Here is a 22,114-nt window from a genome sequence, read left to right as displayed (position 1 = left end):
TCCTCTCTCTCTCCCCGAAGTTGGGATGCGGGGTCGGGATGTGTCGGGGGGTGGCTGCTGCAGCCGCTGGTGCCGGTGCTGCTGGTGAACAGAGAGGCGAGGAGCGGGGGGCACCGGCCGGGTGGGGGGCGCAGGTTCAAGAGCGGCTGAGGAGCTGTCTCCAGGCTAGGGGTTCAGACGCGTCTGGTGGAGGAGGACAACGGTTTCTGGAGAGGAGAAGCCATTACACACGCTTGGCTCTCCTCTGAGGAAAGGAGAAAGGAAGGCAGGGGCCTGGGGGGGCGTCTCACTCCTGGTGCAGTTCCCAGGGGTCTGCCCTCCTTCCAGGCACGAGGGGAAGCCGCAGCCGCCCCCCATTGGAGCAGCCCCTCTTTCCCTTTCTTTATCTCCCTGTCCTCCATTTGCAAGCTGTCTGCTTTGGTTCCAGTCCAGACTCCAAAACACAAAGCTCCTTCTCACGTTCATTCTCCAGGCTGTTCACCATTCCTGAAGGAACCCTCATTTTCTTTTCATTGTAGCTTCTAACCTACAGAGAGGGAGGGAGGCTGCCTGGAGTTCCTTTTATATTCCTCCCCAACCAAGGAAAAAAAAAGTTTCATTTTTAAGCACGCGTCTGGGATGGGGATAGACCAACCAGTTGGGGCTTTCTCCCAGGGCTCCCGGGGGCTGTGTCTGAGTGTCTGTGTTGGCTGTTTGCTTTGCTTTGGTTTTGTTTCTGGAGGTTGCTTGCAGGTTTTTGGAGGAAGTGACTAGTTTGGTTAAGAGCTGGGAACTGAGTCAGGTAAGCCGTGTCATGTTGTAACTCCACCAGAAAATGGAGGAGAGCGGGTTTCCAGGAGACAAAGCTGAGATGAGAAGTGTTTATAAAATTATGGATGTCTCCATTTTGAAGCTCTGTTGGTGATGGGTGGAGGAGGAGGAGGAGGAGGCTTGCTTGCCTAGTCCTTCTCCCTTTCCAGAGGGAAATCTTGTGGTGGTTCCTCACTCTCTATTCATTATGCAAGGAAATGAGGGTTTCTTAAGGGTTCCTCAGATTTTTCTCCCACCAAAGGAGTGCTTTCACAAGTTATTGAGGCGTTTGTTTCCATTTTAAAGTAAACTTTTGGAATTTTTTTCTCCTTTTGAGTGGACCTGAAGGGTTTTGACCTCCTTCAGGAAAGGCAAGGCAAAAACCTTAAAACATTTCCACTGAGGTCTTCACACAACTTTAAGCTGCACCAGGTCTCCTGAAAGTCACCAGGAAATGTTATTTCCTCCTTGTGAAGATGGTGATGGCCCTAAGCTGAGATTTTTTTTTAGTTCTTGGGCTTGGTTATCATCATGTTTCGATGCATTGCAAGACTTTATTGTCTGGTTTGGGTTGGTTTCTGCAAATATAAAAAATAGTAAGAGTAATCCTGCAAGATCTCAGAGGAACTCTAAGACTGACTGACTAGCACCAGTTTCTCCAGGTTCTCCATTTCTCTTCAGGTCATTCCATTTGTATGTTAGGCCTTCTTTTAGTTCCTTTGTTTCCCCCTTTCCCTTTCCTTCGGCTATTTTTTTCTGTGTTCTGAAGTACTCTAAGTCTTCAGAAATATCAGTATGTCTTCTTAACAATATGACTATGGAAACAAATTTTAAAAACATTATGTCGGTTGAGAAAAACTTATGTCCAGGTATCTTCACCTTTTTGATTGGGAGGAATTTATTAATCATGTAGGAAGACATTTTGTGAGGATAATCTGAAAAAAGGGCCGAGTCCTACCCTGGTCCACACATTGATGGGAGCTCTTCACTGATTAGTTGTAGAGAATCTACGTAATTGACCCAAGCAAAGAACTAAATCCTGAAATGCTTCAGGAATTTATAGAAGCCAACCATGAAGATGTTGCTTTTCCATTAGGTGAGGTAGCCATCTTGAGGATGAGGGAAGATGTTGGAAGAATTTTAGATAAACTGTTGAAGATAGGTGAGGAGGGCTCCACGGTGGAATGAAAACTTGGAGGAGATTCAGAACCCAATTAATATATTCTAAGGAGGCTAATTGGACCTTGCTTTCAACTAAGGAGAAATAATAGAAAGGTACCAGCTTCAAGAGAAATAAGGAACACATTGGTGAGCAACTTGTAACAGCATTTTTCTTGCTTTGCTTTCTCATTATGTGTCAGATTTTTTGTGTGTAAAGTTCCTTATGTCTACAGTATTTTCGTGCATATTGAAGTGGTTTTAGATTCCAGATGTAATTATATTCTGTTGAGTAGCTGGTAGCACTGTCACTCAGTAAATGCACAGTGCTGTATATGACAACATCACATTTTTCAAACCAAACTGTTGTGTCATTAATTGAGGGTTATTGTTCTTCTGAGGGGTGTGAAAGGAGAGGGGAAATACATGGTTCTTTAGCTGATAATTGTCCATGGTCAATGAAGTAAAACCATGTTTGTGCAGACAAGAATTTATGGTTTTCAGTTGATGTGTTTGCTCATTTAAAAATACTTCTGTTCAGATCTCTGCTCCTTTATGAAAAACCTAGGCCTCTCCAAGAACACTTTTAAAAAATCCTTCTTGGAATCATAACTTTTATTATTTGTTTTTGAACGTTATCTTTTGATAGCATTACTTTTGCTCTGAAGTGAAATTTCACCAATATTATATTTAAATTTGCTAATGTGTAAATGGATGCACCAAACCAGGTGTCCAAACTGGGAAGTTCAGATGCAATGGATAAAGAGTTATTTGGAAAAGTAATTACCAGATAATTTTACATCTAATTAACCATGTATGTTTATGTAAACATAAGTACATTATATACTGATCTTGAAACAAACTTTCATGTTTTTTTTATTGTTACTGATAGCAGGACAAGTGGTTTATTTGCTTATTTCAGCAGGGGCGAGAAATCAAACAATCTGGTTGCCAATTCGGCAGTTTGTCCACATTTTTCACTTTGCAACCAAATGTTTTGGTGTCTTAGGGTTGAACTTTTCTGGAGGGCAAAAAATAGGTATTTAAGAGGCATCTTGGAATTTGGGAATGTGTTCTAACTGGTTATCTAAGACACATTCATCTCTGATGCCCTTCATCAACATGGCAAACACCATAATATTTAAGGATATGGTTTCCTGAATTTTTCTAGACATACCCATTTGAATTAAGACAAGCATTTTGGATGAACCACCATGAGAGAATAAGTGTCAAATCAGACATTTTCATTTAATGTCAAAGCCCAAAGATCATTTTTATTTATGAGACAAGTTCATGTGGCTTATTATGCAAATTTTTGCCATGCCTCTATCACAAGGAGAAATCATGGGAAATATTTGCAAGCTATGATGCACACTGACATAAGAAAAATTCTTGTTGGATCCTCATATTCCATAATATTTCTCATATTGGATTTGTGTCAGTCTAATTCATTGACCACATTCCCTGATGAATTGTTTTTTTCCCCCTTACTCTTTGGAGTTAGAAACAACTTTTAGAGGAAAAAAAAAACTTATCTACTTTTCATAATGAGCCTTCCGGAAGACAGAAGGAGAAAAAAAAAAATCCAACTCTACTAATGGACTTTAGAGTACTTGTGGTCAGTTTTCCTGAAAGAAAGGAATGGTAAAGTTGCAATGGGAAAGAGTCCTTTTTTCTGTGTGATGGAGTTTAATAGGGTCTAGTCTGTCTTAAATTATTCCTTGATGCTGTGATTTCTTGGTTAAGGTAAACTTACTTACTCATTATGGTATGTGCCTTTTTCAGACTTATAGTTCACTGCATCATGGAATTGAGAAAGCTGTATCAGATATTCTAAATTGATAATTGGGGAACAGAGATGTTATTTTATAATGCCACAGTCACAGTTAGGAGACATATACATAATGGACTCTTATTGCTAAGGATCTGTCATGAAGGTATGACTCGGGTGGTTGGTATATCCAACAGAAGTGGAGGGACAATATTTCCATGACTGAAAGCTAAAATCCAGTGGATTGAAAAAAAAAAAACAACTGTGTGTCTTGAGGGGGGTGGGAGGTGGGGGTGGGTGTGTGTGAAAGCAAGTATCTTGTGAGTTTCACATACTTATGGAGTTGATGGCTTTGAGAGAAACATTAGCTGGGTGTTGGTGACCTATTAATTGATTATGAGAAAACAGAGAGGAGAGTAGATAATGCTAGAATAAAATTCCTCTCCTTGTGTGATATGCCAAGACATCTGGCAGATGTTATGTCGGGCCCTAAGGAATGGACAGTTTAATTTTAGCCCTAGCAAGGAAATGGGAAGTTCTAAGCTCTTTTAATAGCACAAGTCTTAGTTTGGGGAAGGTTGCTTAAAAAAATAGGAAAGAAAGGAAAAGAGGCATTTAGTGTTATGTGGAAGAACTCTAGGGAGTAGGGAGTAAAAACTGAAGTTTTGGGGTGAGGAACAAAAATATTATTTCTCATGTAGAAATTAACATAAAAATTATTTTAAAGGTTACAAATAAGTAAGGACTATGAGGTATTTAATATTTACCAGGCAGACCTTCCAATTTAGTTGTCTTAGGCCTTAGTGGGATCATAGAGTTTAAGTCTCCTCCCTCCACTTGCATTATACTGAAGAGGAAACTGGCACAAAGACATGAAGTGACTTGCACAAGGTCAGAAAGTTCAGTTGTAACCAAGCCAGGCCTAGAACTCAGGTCGGCTAACTCCAGCCTAGTGCCCTTTCCACTACCCCGTTGCATTTGATTGTTGAGGGTTGTGAAATAGCCACTCTCTTCTCCAGGGCTCAAGGCTTTCTGAGACGCTCTGTACTCACACACTAGTGGGGAGAGGTATGGATTTTTCTTAGTTGGATTTAACATGTTGGGGAGCTCAGGGTTGAGCATGGTTTCATTCATAGATCCAGAGACCAATTTTGTTCATGTGACATTCAGTAAAGTGTTAGCTCCTGGGTTTGTAGCTGTACTTTTCATCTTTCCTGCTCTCATCTCTCATCCCATCATCCAAGGGCTTGGGAGCCCTTTTCAAATGTCCTTTTTGGGAAGTTTGTCTGAGTCTATTGCAACTTACAATAGCGGCCACAATTGGACTCTAAGGATCTATTTTGCAACGTGGTACAGATTTAAACTGGCTCCTTTCAGAGATGCCATTTTGTAATACTGATGAATGGCTGAGAGGTGAAATCCAGTCTGAAACAATTACTGGTGGTTTTCCAATGTTCTTACTCATTTAAAATGTGCCCTCCATGTATCTTCTTGGAGCCCAATTCTGTCTTGCAGACCAATGGCTAACCTTTTCCCATTTTCCCAATATACATGAAATCATCCTCAAAATCACTTTTAACAACACAAACACCGTTTAGCCATGAGCAATGGGACAGTCCTATAAGGAAGGGTGCAATGGATTTTTACTTCTGTCTCTTCTTGGATGAGCAAAAGTGATTTTGTAAAGAAGAAGAGTGATGTTTGGAAGTTACCACATTTTCTAAGCTTCTTCCAAATGAATGCATCAATTTTTAATCCTGGAGGCAGTGTGGAGAAGGTAGTGCTAGATGTGGACTTCTGGCAGAAACACAGTTAACGCTGTAAACAGTTGAACCTCAGTGTGGCATTCCTCCAAATGAGTTGACTGTCGAAAATAAAATGTTCCAGAAGAACTGGGAGAACAGGAAAGAAGTTAAAACAGCATGGTTTGCATGCCAGTACTAAAGGAAGAAAAAAAAAAAAGTTTGGGTTGGGGGGGCATTGGAGCGAAGATAATTGTAAGCTGAACTGTCTCTTAGATTTATAAGACCCAGGAGAAGAAGTTTCCAAATGTGGGAAGATGGGTTTTTATGAATTTAGATTGTATTTGCAGTTTACTAGGAAGCTCTTTTGGATTCTTTTTTTTTTTTTTTGTCCCCTTGAACTTTGTATTTGGAGAACTGCACACACTGATAAATGGGAAGTCCATTGGAAGCAATTTGGATTTACATTTTGTGCCTGGAAATGCTATCATAAAATTTATCTCTTTTCTAAGTCCCCCTATCCTCATCAGCTGAAGCACATAGAGGACTTTTAAAGTCTTTGGAGGTGTGATACCAACACAAAGTTAGTTATTTTCATCATGGCTTAGAAAGACAAGAAATGAGTGGTGTGGTGTGAGGAGGTGCTAGTAATGTCACCTGCAAATGCATTGTCTTTTACTTCTGGTGAGCGGATTGCTTGGTGTCTTCAAAGCATTCTTGCCTAATTCCTAGCTGGAGACATTTTTTCTTGAGTTATTCTTGGAGAGAAGGTTTTTTTGTGTGTGCCAGGTCATGGGTATTTTGGTATTGATTTCCTTGCTTTCATGTGTTTGCTTGTTCAGTTCACTGCATGTTGCTTCTGGATATTAATAAAATACTTGTGCTGTGCCTGTCCACATCTTACCCTTAACCTTATTCAAAGAGTAGACCCTGCTCTTTAGGGTGAAGGGAAGGTTGATAGGTACTTACTTGTTAAAAAAAATTAATACTTAAAGAAGAGAACTGTATAATTCAGGAAGCTATTTGCTAGACCTTCACATAGACAAATTTTAACAAAGACCACACAAGGAAAGATGGAGAAAATTCTGCTAGGAACCAATAGATCCTGATTAAAATGTTTTAGGATCACTTAGTAGGAAATTAAGCATTTGCCCAAGATGAGAAAGCAAAGTCGTACCTTTGGATTCAGCTTGGTTGGAGCACAAAAGGAGCTGTAGGCTCAGGTGAGACAACTGTGTCAGAAGTAATTAAGCCCAGGATTTGTGGAGAGGCTTAGCTGCCACAGAGCCCAGCTGGAGAAGGCCAGACTCACTCCGAAGTTCTCGTCTGGCCAGTTGAACCAGAACACACTCTAAAGCCTCCAAATTTTGGAATTCTTCTTTTTCCTGTTCTGATTTAAGAAGGTAACGCCATTATTCTTTGGTTTTGCTCTTGTCAGCTGAGTGCTTCTCTTGTGAACTGGGAAATGCCAGAGGCCGGGGGGTGGGAGCTGATTTCCTCTAAGGGAAAATTCTCCCCGTTAACACTGCAAATGTGCCTTAACATTGTACTTATTACTCCAGAAATAATTGTGCAGTGGCACAATGTGGGATACTTGAAAGATGTTTGCTGCACAAAGGTTCCAATACTCACCTGCAGATTAAGAAATGAGTTTCTAAACCATCTCATTTCTGTTGCTAATGAAAAGCTTTGGAAGGCACCTGTGAATTAGAGCTCCAGCTGCTATCATGGTAGGGGAAGTTAGGCCTTGAAAGGATACATGGATTAGCCCGTCAGAAAAGCAAACAGTGGCATCAGCACAAGTAGAAAATAGACAAGGTTGTTAAAGCTAACAGGAAAGTAGGCTAAAGCATTGCTGTAATTATATGGTGGAAATTTGCTGGGAAGGAGTGACTGCTTGGATGGGAGAAGGAAAAGAAGAAGAGAAGCAGGAAAGTAATTGACTAGTTGAAATAGAAGAAGTCTATCCACTGGGAAGAGCCTACAGGAAGAAGTAAGGCATTGCTTTTAAGAAAACAATAAAGCAAGTAGAAAAAGACCTTGTAATTTGGTACCTAACACATGTGAAATATGAAGACCAGTGCTCAGATCCACATTCGTTGGCCAGTTCCTATTGTAAAAAATAGAATTGGGTTTGGAGGACAATTTATGTGACTTTGGGGTTACAAATACAGCCTTTCTGATAAAGGACAGATGGAAACTGGAGGGAACTGGCTAAGTAGGCCTAGGTGGAGATTTTCCTGGAAAATGAACAAAGTAGAGAATAGAGCACGGCAGAAAATAGCTGCATTATTAATGGACAGAAAATGTGATAGTCCTCTCTAAAGTGATCCATAGAGCTTCTCTACCTATGCCCTGGGTATTAGAAGAAATGAAGAACAAAGACATGCCTTTTCAGAGGGGAAAGGAATAGACCATGACTACTGGCTGGTGTCAGTTTGGGATTAAGCCATTGGCTTGAGCCAAGCATCACAAGCTGATCTCCATCCAGTCCTAGCATTTTAAAATCCAAAATAAGGCCATTGCGGTTCAGAATGTTTAGCCATTCTAATCCCTAATTACATCATCCCTCTGTGTTATGACCAATTAGTCAGCAATTGAGCACCAACATTCACCCCAGGTTGCCATGGGCCTGATAGAGGGGTCCTTCGTTTGGGGTACAATTTGAATGCTGGGTTATTGACTGAAGATGACCAAAGATAGATACCAGCTAGAGATCATGTAAAGATTTCAGTAACAAGTGCTTCTCACCAAAAATCTTTTCTCTTCAGTGGTTTCTATCTTAAATAGTCTTCTCTGAAGACTAATTAGTATTTAATAATAATAAGTGGGAAGGGAGTCTATGTAGAAGAGACCATTTTCTTTTTTTAATTTTTTCGAGACAGAGTCTCGCTCTGTCACCCAGACTGGAGTGCAGTGGCATGACTCGGCTCACTGCAACTGCTACCTCCTGGGTTCAAGCAATTCTCCTGCCTCAGCCTCCCAAGTTGCTGGTACTACAGGCGCACACCACCAAGCCCAGCTAATTTTTTGTATTTTAGTAGAGATGGGGTTTCACCATGTTGCCCAGGCTGGTCTCAAACTCCTGAGCTCAGGCAATCCACCTGCCTCGCCCTCCCAAAGTGCTGGGATTACAGGTGTGAGCCATTGCACCTGGCCTCGGAAGAGACCATTCTCATTTGAATGTCAGAGTTCAGCTGCAAGAACTTCTCTCCTTTCTGCTGTCAATTGAATATTGTCTGTTCTAATATTGGGTAAGAACAATAGAAAATAAATGATTCCTTCATCAAAAAAATCTGCCAACACTGTAGAGTGGGAATACCACACAGACCTTAAAAAATGCTGTCTCCCTTCCTGGACTGACTCATAGGTAATACTGGATAATTTATTTTTATAACATTTAATATGAACCAGGGACTGTTCATAGGGTAGAGAAAACTGAGGCTTAGGGAGGTAAAGTAATTTAGCCAAAGTCATGAGGCTGCAAAGTTGGTGAGCCAGGATTCACATGAAGTGGGGCCTGCCTCCAGAAGCCTGGCTCTCAGCTGGTGGGACCTGGCCTTGGTTATTACTTGCTCTGCTAATAGCTTATGTTCTTGATGGTTTATCTCTTCCAGTTGCTTATGCCAGGAGTATATCCTTGGAGTTCTGGAAGGAAATCTGAGAATACTGGAAAATTAATTGTAATATATTGGTTGATATGAGAGATAGAACTTATTGTAATAGGTTGAGAAAGTGTGTTTAACTGAAGAGCACCCTTTTCTGAATTATAGAGGAGATGATAGGAAAAACAACAAGAGGCCATGCAAGGGACATTTTAAGGAATAAACATTTTAAAATTATATCAGACTCAGAAAAAAAAGGAGCCACCTACCTGTTATGGCAGAAAGATATGCTATGTGACTTTTTTTTTTTTAATTGTAGAAAAGTTGTTTTACTTTTTTTCTTCATAGGGCCCTTTTTGAAGTCTCGGTGCCCTGTGTTGGCTCTGGTTACTATCAGCCTGAGAAATGTATTCAAAAGCTGCACAGACATTTGAAAATTAGTTCTCTTTAATGGTCATTTATGGAAAATGGTGCAGATTCTCTTAAAAGTGTGAATGCTAATACTTCCTGCCCCTTTTTGTGATCACCATGTGCTCTGTTTAGATCATGGAGAGGTGATGAGTACTTTGGTTTTATTTGCCTCTCCCTGAAACACTGCAGGACAGTAAGGAAGTTCATGAATGAGCACAGACGTCCATAATAGAGTGACACACTGTGCTAAGGGAGATAGAGTGATCCAAAAGCCCTACGATATCCAGGAGAGTAGCTTTTCTGCAAGACGGTGGTTGGACGTTAGTTGCTGAGTAGACTCTTGAGCCCCGAAGCAACTAGTTGTGGTTTTATAAAATCTTCACTTTGCCGTTGATCTATTCAGTTGATCTCTGGTCCCCGGACAGACTCATAATCAAAACCTTTGTAGAAGAATAAACACATGCCCTGTTTATAAAGTGTACTGGAGGAGGGCGTGGAGTCATCCATTTTTACTTCTTATCCATATCATTATTTACCAAATTTATAAAAACCGTTATTTTCTTAAAGGACTAACATAGGAAAAAAAGGCTCAGAAAAAAATATATAAAGTGAACAATTGAACTGTATAGTTAAAGACAGTAAAGTGGAACTGAAGCATGTTGTTCTCTGGGCAGAATTTCTAATTTAGAGGAATAGGGACTCCATTCAGCCTTAGACAGCATAAACTGTGACCCGAGGCACTAGTGCCTAGCGTTCTAGGATAATCCCTCAGACCAGTCTGACTCAAAGACCAGTTCTCAATGGGTTTCTTCAGTTTTCCTTTTAATTCTTTGAGGAAACCTACCCAGGCTACCTTCAGGAATTGCTTTGCAGGAAGCCAGGTGAACTGGGTCAACATATCTTTGTAGATACAGTGAGAATTCGGAATTTGTGAACACGTTCAACATGAGGGGTTCCACAGGAGAGGAAGCATGGAATATGCTCTAAGGAAGTAAACGTAGAAAGTTTATGTATACAGCCCTGGCAAAGGAATCATTAACTCTCTCGAAAGGAAAACCACATTTTCAAAGACAGATTCTATGGTAATTTAAAAAGTATATTGTGTAGATCACATAAAATAGCACCTATTTAAGGAGGCAGAACTGTATCTTTCCCATTTGTGTGGAAGTTTTTGTCATTCATTCCATCTTCTCCTGTGGCTTTGCCTCCAATTAGAAATTTTGGAGGCCTGAGAACTCAAGTGGTGTTGAAGAACAGATGTCAGCTGTTCCTGAAATTCATCTTTGCCCCTTGGTTGACTTAGTGTTTCAGAAAACCTCACCCATTCTTTTTCTGACCAGTGGTTGTAGCTTGTTAATAATGAATGAACATCACCCATAGGTCCTGAAATTAGCAAGTGTTAAATGTTAGGTGATTATTAGGGGAAAACAAGATAATCTAGTCAGTGGGCTTAATTAGGTTGTGATTGCCCAATTGCTGCTTCATGATAATTATATTCATAACCCCATTTCTAGACGTCAACTACAATTATCAAAATTGACCCCAGCATAGGTAAGTGTTAGCAATCTTATTTGAAGCAGCTTCTGAATAGTGAATATCTGATGTTTTCAATGTGTTTCTGCCTGTTCTTTCTTCCCCTCTTGCCCCTTTTCCATGATCTTTCCCCATCTTAGTAAAAAGGTCGGTAGCAATATTATTTTGTCTGTGACCATGCACATATTGTATAGCTTGTGTTGAGGTCTACAGAAAAAGAAATTCTTAAGTTTTTACGGGTCAAATATAACTGCAACGCTTTTGTAAATCAGCAAATAGGAATCCTGAAGCATAAAATTCCAAATTGGCTGGATTGTTATTTTCCTCAGCACATGAAACCTGTTAAGTCGATTGAATGTGATTCATTTGAATAGATCTTTTACTTTATAAGGCATAATCTTAAGATGAAAAAGGGAGTCATCTGTGTTTAAGATAATGCCTTAGCAACATGATCACTAAGATTTGAGGAACTGTAAATCGAGAACTTTTAACTTTATATCACCCCTTCCTTTCCTCCAAATTATGAAATTTGCTGCCAGCGTATTCTAGTATAAAAAAAGAATATGTAATTACTAGGGCATTGTTTACTGTTTGTCTCCCAAATGAAGTCAATGATTTCCAGGAAATACAAACAACAACCTGTATCAGAAGTGATACGGTGTGGGTATGTCAGTGTGACACCATGAATCACTGGGCCAGATTGTCATTTGGCAGCCTTCCCTTTCTGACACGCAGTTATATGGGAAAATAATGCACTTAAAACTTTCGCACTATGGCTGAACTTCAGCGCAATTCATCTGTCTAAAGAACAACTGGGAACTCAGCTACCGTATATATTTTTGTTTGTATATATGTATATGTATATATGTACACATGTGTATCTCTATACATAGAGATAGACAGATACTCTCTAGGCGCTTATTTTTCTCTAAAACATCAAGAGTACAAATTTCCACCTAGCAGTCATCTCTTAGAATTTCTGGGGTAAGAATGCAGTTCTCTGGGTAGGGGTCTCTCTTGAGAAAGTGATGTTTAGCAGGTGGAGCATACTCCTTGGGGCTACACAAGCTGACCTGAAATTTGTCTCTGTCCGTTACTAGCTGTGAGACCTTGAGTAAGTCATTAAACTTCTGTCCCCATGATTTCCTACCCAGTAAAATAGGAATTATTATAATTTGAATCTGTAGAGCTAACATAAGGATTTTAAAAAAGTATGTATAAGAGTCCTGGTTCATAATGGGCACTCAAAAAAGGGATAGTTTCTTCCTTCCTCACTGATAGAGAAACTGAAGCAGAGATCTTCTCCAGGGCTTTGCCCCATTTATCTTTGGTCAATATATTAGGTATTTTGTTCTTGATCTTAAACCCAGTTTTTTAGAATTGTGCTTGTTTAATTTGGTGCTGTGTCTGTCTTTACTGATATGTAGTCTTTGCTGCGGTTGTCCATTCCCAGGTAGACTATATTACATCTTGAACCGATGGTCTGTGAATGAAGTAACACTCTGTATTACTTCAATACAGAGGAGCTTGTAAACTACCCAAGAATGATGCTATTTCCTTTTGGAAAAGTACATTTACATGGTAACAATGCCTTCAACCTGACCTTGCAGAGCTATTCCCTGGAGTGTTGTAGGGGAACAATTTTTAATAAACATGAAGTTTTTCGAGCTTTTCAGAAGAAAGATGTTATTACTGTTCCTATTGTTTGGTATCATTCCAGCAAAAATGATATGTCTAAGAAAATTGTACTTATTGCAAAGAAAATATTGGCCGTGCTGTTTATATGAATGTTGTATGCCTCACTCTTGCTCTACTCACATAGCTATCTCTTAGCCAGTTTGAGGACTGCCCCGTAGCCTGGCTTAGAAATGCTTTGGTTTTCTCTGTGCAAATGTTTATTTTAATAGGCCACGTCTACTCGGTCTCACTAATGTACTATAATATCAGATGATTTCAGACCTCATGGGTAAGGAGACTAATTTTAGAGTGTTTTAAGGGTAGGTGATATTTTAAAATGTTGGAAAACATGGAATGGTGTTGGTAGGGCTTAACCAGACTTACCTTATTGGGTCCGGCCAAAAGAACATTCATTGGTAGCTTTATTGGTGGTGGTGGTGTGGTGGTGGTGGTGGTGGTGGTGTGGATGTTAGTGGCAAAGATGAAGAACATATAAGTGGTTCTTTGGTAAAACTGAATAGTGATTTTTCACCTGTACAAGCAAAGTACTCATGATTCTTTTTTTTCTTACATTTGGGAAATTTCCAGAGAAACAAAGATGTCATTCGAATGTTGTTGTTGTTATTTTTGAGCTAAGATCTTGCTCTCTCTCCCAGGCTGGAGTACAGTGGCATGATCTCAGCTCAGTGCAGGCCCTGCCTCCCGGGTTCAAGTGATTCTCCCACTTTAGCCTCCCGAGTAGCTGGGACTACAGGCATGCATCACCATACCCGGTTAATTTTTTATATATTTTGGTAGAGATGGGGTTTCAGCATGTTGGCCAGGCTGGTCTTGAACTCCTGGCCTCAAGTGATCCACCCACCTTGGGCTCTCAAAGCCCTGGGATTACAGGGGTGAGCCACTGCACCCAGCTGGAATGTTATTATTTTTTAATTATAAGTAAACTTTAGAGTTGCCACTCTAACTTTGTATCCAGGGCTATTTGAGGAGCAAAGAAAAACCTTGTGTTTATTTACTGGTGTTCAAATCTCTAGGATCCTCTTAAATGAGAGATTTTTGGTTTCCAAAGTGTAAACCCAAAACTAAAGGAGCAGAGATGTAGCTGTGAGTGTGACCATGGTTACTGGTACAGAATGCTCTCAATACAGTAAGCAATATGGGATGAAATAGTAGGAATTGAACTCTGGACTCCCTAGGATGCCTGAAAGACTTGTCCATTTGTCCACTTCCTTAAGAGATGTATTTGGGAATGCCACTTTCACATGGATTCGATTCTTTTCATGTTGTAGGATCCTTGCTTATTTGTGACTATAGAGTAGTGGGAAAGCGATTGGCTTTGGGGTATGATGTGAATTCACACCCCTTCCTGCCACTTCCTAGCTTTGTGAACCTAAGTCTAGCTCCTAATTGTTCCTCTGCTCCAGTTTATCTTGAAAGTGGGATTCTCTTTCTGATGAAGTCTAAGAGGCACAATATATGTAAAGTATTCAGTACCCTGCAAGGTGCCCAATAAATGGCCACCTCTACAGTTCATTTGCAATGATCAATCAGGGGCCACCCAGTGCCTCTGACAGATGGCTTGCTTTTGCCATTCATCCGATGCCTGGTTTTACGTGCCTAGTTAGCAGTTGTGGGATGATGATAGAGTTGGAAAGAATTTAGTGTCTTCATCTTCATGTGTTTTATAGAAGCTGCTTATTTAAAGAATGTGTGCCAATACCTCTATTCATTCGTCAAATACTTATTAAGCTCCTTTTGAGTACTAAGCATGCCCATAGTATGCCTAGGTGGTCAAACCCAGGGGATATGAGATCTCTCTGTCACAGTTGTGTTAGGCTCTTTGTATTGGTAATTGAGTGATTATGATGGAGATAGGTGTCCTCAGCCACATTCAAGTAGCCTGGAGACAGGGAATGGTGAAGAGTGGCTGGCTTAGGCTGTGGGTAGTGGATTCCTGTTTAGATGCATTCATTTCTATGTCCTTGTGTGTATATATTTACAATATAATCTGCTAACCATATAGTCAGTGCTGCTGTGGTTCGTAATCTGGCAGATCATTTAAATATTTACTCCAAAGTATCTTGTTCTCTGTTGGTGTGAAGTGGAGTTTCCAGTTATTTTTAGGTCATTTTCATCTTAGCAACCCTGTTGGAGATGAACCAGACACGCTGCTGTAAACTGTCCCCACATTTGGATAGAATTTAATAAAGTAAAGTTTAATGGTTTGGTCCCAAGAGGCAAACAGACCATCTGGTTAGCAGAAGGTTAGGTCAAGTATTGCATGGCTGCTGAGAGGGCCACAAACCAGCCCTGATGCACTGGTAATGTGTCCAGTTGCTGAATGCATTAAGCATTGAAATGGTGCTTTCAGGTCTGCCGAGCCAGCAGTTCTGTTACCACCGCTGTGACACAGGAGATAATTCAGCTGGGCAAGCAGCAGCATGGGGGTGGATCTACAGTACAGGATGTGTAATGTCAACATGAAGGATTGGAGCTGGCAGAAGGAAGGGAAGCAGTCATTTCATGCCAGTGCAGGAAGCCTAGAGAGATGCTTTCCACCCCCCACCCCTTGTCTCTTGTCCTCTTCTGGAGCTTTCACATTATGTGTTAAATGATTACCTTGTGCATGGTCCATGGCAAAACTTCAGCTGATTTCTCTGCCTCTTTTGGAACCTGTCAGCATAAACAGAGTAAACCACATTCCACACACATGTAGGGCGGGCGAAGGAAAGAGTTTACTGCACAGACTGGGAGGAGGAGAAAGGGCTTCATTAGGCAGGAGCATCTTTGTGCTTGAGATGGAATCCCATTGTATGTCCCTTTGTGCTCAGATTTGAGACCGGCCATCCATTCAAAGGCTGCAATCATCTCGGAACATTGTGCTGCAGCTGTAGTCGGTGGAAGGCTGCAGAATGGTTCCAGTGATTCTGCAGAAGCTTAGCAATTACATAATTGCTATGTAACTGGAGAGAGCCATCAGGATTGTCTAGTTCTCCTGGAAAGAAAGCTTCTACAATTTGAGGGGTAGATTGTTTTCCCTTGTTAAACCTGAAAGCTGATGAGCAAATACATCACACCACCAGGCTGAAACCGGGTCCTCTCACTGGCATGAGAAGGGAAGAAATTCACAAGTACACTTGGCTGGACATTCAGTGAACCTCACAGCTGTGTTAAAGGGAGAGATAGCAACTCAATGACTCTTGGAATCGTGGCAGTTGAACATGATATTTGACTTGTTTCTAATATCTGGGACTGTGTTCTCTATGCACTTAAGGCATGGAGTTTTCCAGAGCTTTCCTAGGAACGGGACAAACAGAGTTGCTCATAATCACCAAGAGCCCTCTCAATGTCTGCCACCTGCCCAGGAGGATTGTCACAGCCTCTCTTGAATGAATACTTGCCTCAGATGCTGATCAATGGAAGCACTGCAAAGCCTGACTCTTCAGATATTCCTAAATGCTGAAATCTTCTCGGCGTCAGCTCATGATGCAGCCTGAGCCTGTTCAGTCCAGGAGCTGGGACATACTGGACAGTTTGCCTGTGAGAACTTCACAGTGCAGAAATGAATTCCTTCTTTCAGCTACCTCACTGCTTGTTTTCCGTAGTTGAGAAAACTTTGAGGTGGCTTTGGCTAAATGTAGGTACGAGGGCTGCATTAAATCAGTGAGAAGTCCAAGGCTTCATTTCATCCTGTGTAAAACACTCATCTAAAATTAGCCACATCTCCTAACCCAAGTGTGGACTTTGTGTTTGTTTACGTTAAGTAACTAAATTTCAGTGATCCTGCCTTTCTGGTGTCAGTTTTGTGGAGCTGCTAGAAGAGAAAGTGTGGTTGTTGAGATACATTTTTATTAATGGTTTAAGTTGGGCCTTTCAGAACTGATACTCATCTATATGTCTCTATTTAAGTTTGTAGTCAGAACTTCAGTATAAGGGAAAAGTAAAACATTCTGGTTTCTTTGTGAATTAAAAAGGAATGTCTAGAAGGCATGTGGGGACCTGGACTCCCAAGATGGATTGGGTCCACAGATTCCTAGACCTTTCACCTTTAGACCTCTACGTTCCTCTGTACCTCCTGGGTTTAACTCTGAAGTTGATGGATGCAAATAGTTCAAGAATTCTGATTCCTACAAAACAGTATTGGCAGGTTTTCAAGGAACCAGCCTGCCTCAGCACTGAGCTTTTATTTTGTAACAATTTGGAGGGGTACAGGATCACCCATGGTGACCCTTTCCTGCGTCATTCTAGGCAGGCCTTGGCATGCTTTGCCAGATGAGTAAGGACGAGGACAGTTGGCAGGAGGACCCGCTGAGTTCATCTTGCTTCGTATTTTAGGAACTGGCCTGACCCTGTTCCATCATCGGTGTTTGGGCACTCTGAGAAACTCTAGACCATCTTTTCAAACACTAGACGTGGAGATTATGTTGGGAGCAGCAGAGCGCACTCATACGCGGAAGGAGCACTTGATTCTAGCACAGAGGACACATTGAAGGGGAACCCTTTTGTGTCAGTATTGGTAGGCCTGTGAGGACCTTGGTGGTGAGGGCCATGGTGTATGGTGGAAAGATCATAGACCTCAGAGCCAGTGAGTAACTGGGTGGTGACCTTGAGGGAATGATTTAATCTTTGATCCCCAATTTCTTTATCTGGAAAAAAAATCCACTTGTAAAGTTCTTATGGGGAATAAAGGAAATCATGATTATAAATCTCTGGTGCAGAGCCTGACATATAGTGGACACATAAAAAAATCCTAATTTTCTTTCCTCACATCTTCAAGTTTTTATGAAACACTTATTATCGGTAGAGTACTGTTAAACAGTGACTATCTGATTAGAAGTCAGAATGTAACCGAATTTTACATGAAATCCCAACTGAGGGCTCCTTGAAGCTTGTACTGATGAGATTGATAAACATATACCTTCTTGGCTAAAGAAGCTGAGCAATATTTTTTATTATATGGTGGCTTTTCAAAGCCAGTGGTCTTCCCTATGAAACAGGACCCCAAAATCTGGTAAAAGGGAAGAAAAGTGACTTAACCTCTGTTTGTACTATCTTGAACATTGTGTAATAGATTATATATTAAATTCCTTCGATGAGGTTCTGATTTTTTGTTTTGACTATTGCTACCCAACTAACTTCTCTATAGTAAACCTGAAATTTTCCAAGATTGGCACAGATGTGAGCTATTTGATTATCTAGAATCCAAAAGACTTAACAGTCTTAGTGTTTTAAAGCCTTTTTTCTACCATCTCTAGTTAGGTGTTCAACTCTTTATGTTGGTGCGCAGTGAAGTCTTATTGACTGGTTTCAGGGAAAAAGATCTTATTCAGTTGAAATTTAGCTGATCAACATTGAAGGCCAACCAGTGGTTTGTTTCATAATGAGTTCCTGAACAAGACTAGACTAGAAGCTACAGAAAGGCAGGCTGAGTCTCCCTCATTCACCACTGCCTTGAGCAGTGCCTAAAACAGATGTACACAGTCAAAATGTGTGGAGTCTGTAAACCAAACAGCATTTTTTAAAACGTCCTATTGGTCCTAAATATCTATTCCTTAAAAATGCCTATATATTTGAAACCAAATAGTATCTTAGTTGCTTCTGAGCAGTCACTGCTGCCTGAAATACAGCATTCAATTAAAAAATGAAAGTTAATATAAGTTCTTAATCAAAGGAAACTACCCACCTCTACAATTCATGTTATGTACATTTTGAAGTAGGAATGTCTAACAATCTAGGTTAAAGAAGCCAAGGAGAATTTTATAGAATTGAGTCTGAAACATCGGAGAAGAAAAATTCAGACTCATTCAGTGATTCAAGGCCACTGGTTCTGGAGGAAACTCATTTGCAGTTTTATATGAAAGAGGAAGACAGGTCCTTTTCCAATACTTTCTTTGACCTATTAAGTCTAAATGGATGGTGGCATGTATTTTTTAGGGTAAATTGGTGGTATGGAAGCCTCAAGGAATATAGAGAAAAATGTTATAAAAAAAAGAGTATATAGTGATTCCTATTAATTTAACAAAATTGGAAGAATGAAGCAACGAAACCAGGATGATAGTCATGTTCTTTGAAGATGGTCAAGCAGATTCAGAAAACATGCTTCTTCACCTTTGACTTTAGTTCTTGAACATTTCAATGGAATGATTTAGATCATTGAAAGTCTAGTATGTGCAGAAGCCTTCTAGGTATTAGGTGACCTTGCAGCGTTAAAGAAACCCATGGATCCTGTTAGTTCCAACCTCACTGAAGGACATATTCTGAAGAGCCAGCTCATTAAGCAAGCTTTTGAAGGGTGTGCGCTGCAGAGCAGTTTCCTGTTATTTGGTTAATGGTTGACCTAGTTCTAATGCCATATGCTTCCTGGAACGCATTCTAATATAAAGTATGTGTTAAAGCAAGACTAGGATAATAGCAGGAAAGTCAAAGCCTTTCTGAAGCAGAGACCATATTAATGCTGGCCCAGTGAAAGCAGAATAGTGTGTGGATGGAAAATGAAAAGACTTTTCTCTTCAAGGTCCTGTTTGCTAATTTTGATTTTAACCCTCACATTTTATCCCAGTTCATTCTAAGGAGTTGCATTTTCCCCAGAATACCTTGTACCTAAGGCCTGCATCATCAATTCATTTTTCAGTGCATGCTAGGCCAAGCTTAGTGTTGAAGTACCCTAAATAAAATTATTACTGCAAGGAAAGATTAGATTAGAGTTGGCTAATGGCAGGTGATTTTGCTTTTGTGTTATTATTTTTGTATTGTAAACAGGGGATTAATAAATCTTTTCCTCTGAAGTTTGGATGGAGTTCAGAGCTAAGATTGAGGCTCCTTTGATTTATTTATCCTTTTACCTGGAATCAGCAGCTCTGGCTTGTTCATTTAGATGGACAGGGGAGCCTACACAAGTCATGGGAGCTGGTGAGCAAATGCTACACCAGGCACACAAGTGTTTGTTTTAACAGCTTCAGAATGTGAAGAATCTGTGGGTCTAGTCCGCTAGTTGCTGGATATTTGGGTGGCAATAGAGGAAGCTGTTCTGCTGTCTTCATTGCTCGTAAAAAAATGTTTGAGCAACCACAAGTGTGTATATATGGCGGGGGAAGGGTGGACAGCTCCCTTTTAAAAGTTTTTTTAAAAAATCACCATAAAATTGTGGTATGCAGCAGTGATTCCTAAACCAGGCTGATCTTCAAAATTATTCTGAGAACTTAGAAAACAAAAAGGGATTTATTAAAAATAGACCTTCAGGTTCTACCACTGAGCAAATTTTTTTTATTATATGGTGGCTTTTCATCTTGCTTCGTATCTTATGAATTCCAGGAAAGGAATTAATTAGGTCTTGGGTCAGACCCTAGAATGTTTATTCTTGGAAGTCAGGTTTAGGAGCCACTGGTCCTGGGAATGCAGTATCATTAAGTAAGGGAGGAAGAAGCAGCCACTGTGCTCAAAGGGTTGACATGGAGAAATTAGGAAAACACTTGCTGTCAGAACTTGATATTTGTGGCTGCTAATAATTTCAGCTATGGAATAGGCTTTCATCTTTTCTTCTCTAGGAATTTAGTACCTTCAGAGCACCTTCAGGGTACCATATACTGAGTGATACAGGTTTGGGAAATGTCATCTCAGTGGCAGGTTACATACCATGCTCCACCACCACCACCACCACCACCATCCACCTCTGTTGTAAACAGAATATCTGTCATTCATCAGGTAAATTGGTTGCAGTTTTTTCATATTAATACATTTGGTAGAAACAAAGGAAAATTACATTATATTGATTTCTATATACAAAGAAATTGCTATGAATTCACCCAAGTAAATGTTTGGGGTTTTTTTGTTTTGTTTTGTTTTTTCTATTAACAATAAGGGATGCACTTGTTGACCCAAGGACTTGTTCCATATGGCTTCCTGCTTGGCCTGTTTGAAGCTGTTGCCTCTGATATTGGACCACTGCTAACTGACCTAGTTGTGCATTAGAGTAACCTTGGCTAGTGTATCAACTCGGTCTAGGGTCTAATAGTGTGCCTGATGTGTAGTTGATCCTCAGTGCTTACTAGCTGACTGAAGCAGCTCAGTAGACGTTTCTTCAAAAGATAAGAAGTAACTTGGAGAGGTGAAGATTCTGCTTCAAAGCAATGCATGCGGTCAACATAACCTTTCTAGAGTATTTTCTGCTTTCATCTCAATAAAAAGGGAAATGGCCGTGTTGCAAAATTTGGCAGGTCAGACACTTCAGCTTCCCGTGAAAATGCAAGGAATTTACTTATTTCTTTACATGTTGTCTACCCCTAAAACAACTATCACCACTACCATTAAACACTCTCTGTACACATTAAAGAAAGTGCCTCTAGAATAAAATTGTTAAGAGAATTTAATCTTTCTTCACTTTCCTTCAAACTTTAGGAGTCTCATGGGAGTGAAAAGAATGTTGTCTTAGAAGTAGAAGAGAAGAAACAATTGAGTAGAAAAAGGAAGTAATTGAGAAAATGTGTCTGGTTGACAGTAATTTTTTAGTAACAGAAAGCAGCAGTCATGGCCCAAGAACTGATGGTTGTGTCCTTGCCATGCTTAGAAGCTTCAAGAAAGGGAGTATAGTCTCTTTAAAGTTATTTTGAGGAGTTGGACACTACCTACTAGGTTCCTAATGCTTACCCAAGTTAAGAGGTTGAAGTGTCTCCAAGGCTTTAAGTAGCAGCTGGACATGTGATCTTGTTAACCCTGAGATGTTGCTGAGAAGTGACTCAGATCACCGTGGCAAACAATCCTGTCCTGTTCCAGCTGCCCCAGCAGAACTCAGCATTAGGTCACCCTTTAGGTGTATGGTGCAGAGCTCATGCTACCATCAAGACTTTAGAACAAGGACAACTTGAAGTGGCTGTCTTGCACATGGGACTGGTGTTGAGGACTGCTTGATGTTTTTGGAGCCCACCTGATTCCTAAGAGTTTCCAGTTCCTCTATCCCTATTCCCTGTACTAACATAAACCACTTGGAGAGAAGGGGAGGATGCCAGAGAGAGTCTGTTCTTATAATTACTTGCTCTTTGGATGTTTCCTCATCTAGATAGACGGAAGCTTTTGTTTTCCCCAGGAAAAGGTAACGTATGTTCCAGGTAGCCTTAAAAAAAATGTGTGATGCCTACTTAAAATAAGGTAACAAACTAGAACAGTTTGTATTTTATTAAATAATAATCAAGAGGTAACTCATACCCAAGAAGTGGGTTTGTTGACCTTAGTCTGATAGGAGGTAGCCACATAATGACTCATTGAGCACTACTGACTTAGTAAAAAAGAAAAGTAGGGGTGGGGTGGTTAAGAAGGTGGCTGGGATTGTTACCTCACTGGACCGCTCTTTAAACTTTCCCTGTCTTTTCATGACTCGGATATGTTTATGTAGATCCAAAATTATTTTAAAGCTTGAAGTGTCTTTCTGTTAGCTG

At 40.4% G+C, this 22,114-nt stretch overlaps 1 protein-coding gene across 7 annotated transcripts in view; it reads left to right on the top strand.

Moving 5' to 3' along the window:
• The window catches only part of ZNF462 (zinc finger protein 462), a 153,177-nt gene that overhangs the window by 1,529 nt on the left and 129,534 nt on the right, over positions 1 to 22,114 (top strand). The window contains exon 1 of one of the 7 annotated variants that reach the window (XM_064379262.1): positions 153 to 781. The exons of 4 other annotated variants lie outside the window; for them this stretch is intronic. The gene's annotated coding sequence lies outside the window, so the exon portion shown is untranslated. 2 more of the 7 variants (XM_064379246.1, XM_064379253.1) reach the window with 2 other exon arrangements.

This window comes from Aotus nancymaae, unplaced genomic scaffold, assembly GCF_030222135.1.
Source record: "Aotus nancymaae isolate 86718 unplaced genomic scaffold, 86718_ANA_hifiasm-v0.15.2.pri h1tg000003l, whole genome shotgun sequence".
NCBI classification, from domain to species: Eukaryota; Metazoa; Chordata; class Mammalia; order Primates; family Aotidae; genus Aotus; species Aotus nancymaae.
Note: the sequence above shows the minus strand (reverse complement) of the source record. Positions and strands in the feature narration are given on the sequence as shown.